Source organism: Patagioenas fasciata, chromosome Z, assembly GCF_037038585.1.
Source record: "Patagioenas fasciata isolate bPatFas1 chromosome Z, bPatFas1.hap1, whole genome shotgun sequence".
Lineage (NCBI taxonomy): Eukaryota > Metazoa > Chordata > Aves > Columbiformes > Columbidae > Patagioenas > Patagioenas fasciata.
In genome coordinates this window covers 9,071,648-9,076,312 of record NC_092560.1, presented here as the reverse complement: position 1 = coordinate 9,076,312, position 4,665 = coordinate 9,071,648, and the positions used below count along the sequence as shown (strand labels likewise).

General features: G+C 43.3%; 1 pseudogene; it reads left to right on the top strand.

Moving 5' to 3' along the window:
• The first annotated feature begins 524 nt into the window (after positions 1 to 524).
• On the top strand, positions 525 to 1,507 carry LOC136114851 (olfactory receptor 5V1-like; annotated as a pseudogene).
• Positions 1,508 to 4,665: the final 3,158 nt, after the last annotated feature.

The window sequence follows — 4,665 nt, the reverse complement described above, 5'->3', positions numbered from 1 at the left end:
AGCACAAGAATGTAGAATAAGCATAGCTAGCAACTGCAAGTAGAAGGACCATGCAAATATGACTATTAGAGCTTAAGCCAATTAGTAGGTGACAGGTATGCATAATTATCGTGAACTGTATAAGTATATGCTGTTCGGGCTAATAAATCGAACTATGCTTTATCGCTCATATTGAGTCGACCTGCGTGTTCCTCCACCGCTCAAATCCAACCAGTTTAACCACCACAGAGGAGGTGTCTTTGTCTTCAACTTGCAGATCTTCAGTCTGAGAAGATGTCTTGCAAGAAGTTGTTTGCTTTTTTTTTTTTTTTTAATTAATCACTGTCAAACTTCACACCTATATTTTGGCTTTTCCATTTGGTATATGTGAGTAAAATTTAGATTTTGAGTACGGCAATGCAAACTAGCAAACGTCTTTGAACTCCAAAACAGATGAAAAAAATCACACTCCTTAGAAGGGAGATGGTATTTTGACTAAGTTACAACTTCTTTCTTTCAGGTACACCTCTGTAATCATCGCCACAATGAAAGACAAGAAGCAGAGGGTCAGCCTATCAGCAGTATCTGAATTTGTTCTCATAGGCCTTTCTGATGCTCTGGAAGTCTGTTTTCTTATGTCTGTTTTGGTTTTGATCACTTATTTAACCACCATGGTCAGCAACATCACAATCATTCTTGCCGTTTGCACAGACCCTCATTTGCACAAACCCATGTACTTCTTCCTTGGCACCTTATCCTTACCAGATGTTCTATGTCCCACTGTTACTGTGCCAAAGATGCTGGAGGCCTTGTTGACTGAGAAGAAGGTGTTTTCATTCACTGGCTGGATGTTCTTCCTCATTGATGTTGCAGGCACAGAGATTTTTCTCTTGACTGTGATGGCATATGACCTTTATATTGCAACATGTCATCTGCTGCAGTACATGAATATCCTAAGTATGAAACTGTGTGGTCATCTAGCCCTTGGCACCTGGGTATCAGGATTTTTTAATACGCTGTGACACGTCTTTGATTTTTACATTCTTTTTCTGTGATTAGAATGAAGTTGACCAAGACTACTGTGATATTCCCCCGATGCTGGCCCTTTCCTGCTCAACTAATTACAGGAAGGAGCTGGTCATTCTCGCAGTTGCTGGGGCACTTGGAAGCAGTATCTTTGTGGTCACTCTGATCTCATATATCTGTATCCTCCAGGCTGTCCTGAGCATGAACTTTTCCGAGAGCAGGTACAAAGCTTTCTCCACTCGTGGTTCTCACTTGACAGTAGGATGCCTGTTCTACAGGACCACCATTTGCACAGATGTACGGCTTTCCTCCACCCACTCGCTGCATCAGTATAGGATAGTTTCCGTGTTCTATGAAATCCTCACTCTTCTGCTTAAACCCCATAATCTACAGCCTGAGGAACAAAGAAATTACATGTATGCTAAGAAGAGGGATCAACCAGGTAAGAACTGGTTTAACGAGACGAGAACATCTCAGTCTCTGGCGTCCTCTGGAGCCCTAGCAATTGGATAGGCACTGCAGTTTGCCTGATCTTCTCTAACTTTAGCCATCTACAAGTTAGATGCTGGAAGCAAAACTCCTTCTCTGCGTTCCCTTTACAGTTACAAGAGAGAGGTGTGCACCTCCATAAGACCGACTGAATGGCAGTGTCTTTGGTCATTATCACAAGAGAAGGTGACTTCAACTGGTAATGTTTTTCTCCACTGAGCACAGAGGAAGCTTAGCTGAGCTCCTCAGCCTTAGACATAGTCATTTCATATACCTGCAGTTCCACGTGATAAAGTCTCCGGTCTTGTGGCTGTCACTTCCCATTCCTCACTGAGTCATACCTCTCACAAGTCAGCTCAGTTACTTTTCACCTTCCCAGTGCATATGATCCTCTGTTCTCCTTCACCAAGTGCTGCAATAATGGAATTGAAACGTTATTCACAGGCCCATTGTTCCCTGTAGGTAACCACCTTCCCTGAAATTCCTCTATTTGCAATAAAATAGTGAATTCATAAAAGAATTAGGCCTATTTTCACAGCTTTCTTATTAACTACAATATTCCATGATTAAACAAGCAGTAGTCCTAGGGAGTGCGCTGCTCTATCCATCTTCTTAAAGACATTTGCATTTCTGAATACCTTGCAGAATTAGGAATTCACAGTGCAATGACATTGAATCAGATTTAGGAAGCATTGCCTCTGCCAGCCACAACTGAGAGTGGTTAGAAAGGCAAATTCTCAGCTTCTGTGGATGAAGAGCCTGGAACTTAATGACCTGACTATAAACAGTCCTTTACTTCAGCTGAGATAGTGGCAAAATTGTTTTACTTCCTGACAAATCATCCTTCCCAATTTGTGTGCATCTTGGAAGGCAGTTTTGTTTCTAAACAAGATTTTGCACTTACAGAAAGCAGCTATCCTATCTCTGTTACATTTTTTGTGACTACTTCAGCCCTCAAGAAGTACAAGAACACGTCTCTGGGAAGATGAAAGGAACCGTGCTGTTTAAATACGGAATCATGGAAGCCAGGCACACAGCTATTAGCTAGTTTATCCAAAAGGTTCTCTCACGCAAATCTTCTTTTATACATGAAGACTGCTTGCAGATGAAGTCTGGTGGACTCATCTCCAGCAATAGAAGGTCTCCTACCCTCACGTCCTTCACCGTGGTAGATGCTGGTTAACTTGCCCATGGCAAAGGCACTTGAGAGGGACGTGTGGCCGTACCACTGCTGTGCCCACTCACTGAGATACTGCAGTTAAATGCTGACAGAGGCTGGTTTGAGCAAAGGCAGCAGGTTGTGAACCAAAGTGGCTGAGCTGCAAGCAGGTGACTTTGTCCACATCTCTTCTAGACATATCCACCTCTGGATGGGTGGGCAGGAAGGGCACGACAGCATGCTTAATGCCCTCTGGAATTTGCTGCAAAGAGCTGTAGTCAAAGCCTTTGTCACTCTTCACACCCAAACTTGAAATTGTTTCTGAATTCCCTTTTTGTCTTCTATTTTCTGCTTTTGAAATAGACTTGTGTTATCTCAATTAGCTAAACTCACATTTTCTCTAAGCCCCAAAACCAAGGTTAAGTTCTTAGACAAACTCACCTCTGCCATGATACTGATCCTTGACTACTTTATTCATGTTCTTCCTTGTGGATTGTTCTTCCCTTTTCCTCCACTGCAGTTTCCTTCCTCCATAAATCTGGCTATGTATTTTTCTGCTCCATTTCTCACATGCATCTTTGTGCTGCTCTTGCAATGTTTGAGGCCACCTTCTGTGCCTCTGGAAAGTAATGCAAGATCTCATTGAATTGCAGCATCACCTCCAGGAGGTGTTTTTGGAGCATTCTGACATGGTCGTCTCAGTGACGGCTCATGACAGACTTCAGTCGCAGGCTGAAGCGAGGCTCCTTCGGCCTCAGGGATTCCAGAGCACTCCAGCGAAAAATCAAGTTCTAGGAAGGGAAAAAAACTCCTATTCTGATACCTCAGTCAGAGCAGCTCATGCCAGAGTTATCAAGGGTGGAAAATATTTCCCCCATAATGCAAACTTTTTTCATCTGAGGAGCAACCTAATGGCCATTCCTCTGTTGACCTGCTCTGCAGAAGTGAGCGCTCTCTTGTCCTAGTTTTGTTTAAAACATGAGCAATTCTCTTTCAGTGAATTATCCTTTCAGCTAAGTTCTTCTAAGTAACTGCACTTTTCTGAATTTGGCTGCATGTTTTTCAGAAGCTTTGCTCCAGAGCTGATAACAGTAGCAGTGGTATGGAGAAGAGGCCCAGGTTTAGACTTATTGCTATGACACCAAAGGTCACTGATAAATTTTGCACGTCCCATAAGTGGGAGGGGTGTATTTGCAAGGAGAGGCAGATGGAACAGGTGTCTGAAATTGACCAACTAGTATTCCATCCCATACACGTCATACACACTATAGAAGATCAGGAAGGTCTTGCTTTCTTTGACCACGGCCAGCATCTGAAGATGCACAACCCTGCCTGTTGTGCCTGTGATCCTGGGCCTAGTTCCAGGCCCTCCATTCCTCAGTTCAGTTCCAGTTTACTGCGGAGTTCAGCCCAGGACTTCCAGGTACCCGTGATGCAGTCATTGGAGCAACACCAGCTCTGCCATGGGCAATTCAAGATTGGGTTTGGATATTTTGTATTATTTCCTCTATTTATTAGTAGTGTTAGTAAAGCATTTTTAACTTTTCCAACTTGTAAGTCTCTCTCCCCTTTCCTCCTATTAGTTTTCCATAGTGGGGAGGGCAGGGGTTTAACAGAGCATCTGCCACGCTTTATTGTCACCCTGCAGTAAAGGGTGACATGTCTCTAGTGTCAGCTTAGACATGCACTTTGCTTCCTGGAGGGGACAATGCTGAGAAGCACTGTGCTGCCTATGTGTATGAACTGGACTCTTTCTACTGTCACTCTTCTCTGCCCAACTGCAGATTGCAGAGTTAATTCATTAGCTGATTAGGTCTCGTGTGTGTACAGTTGAGCAATTATTTTAGCCACTGCCACAACAGGTTCAATTTTGGGTGTACTTAGTACAGCTTTTTATCAACTCTGGTTTCCAGCAGCCATCATTCACAGCTGCACAGGCTCCTTACTCCTGAATTACCCCATGGGACTTATCTCTAGACCACTGTGTAACAAGTATTCTAAAAGAACAGTAT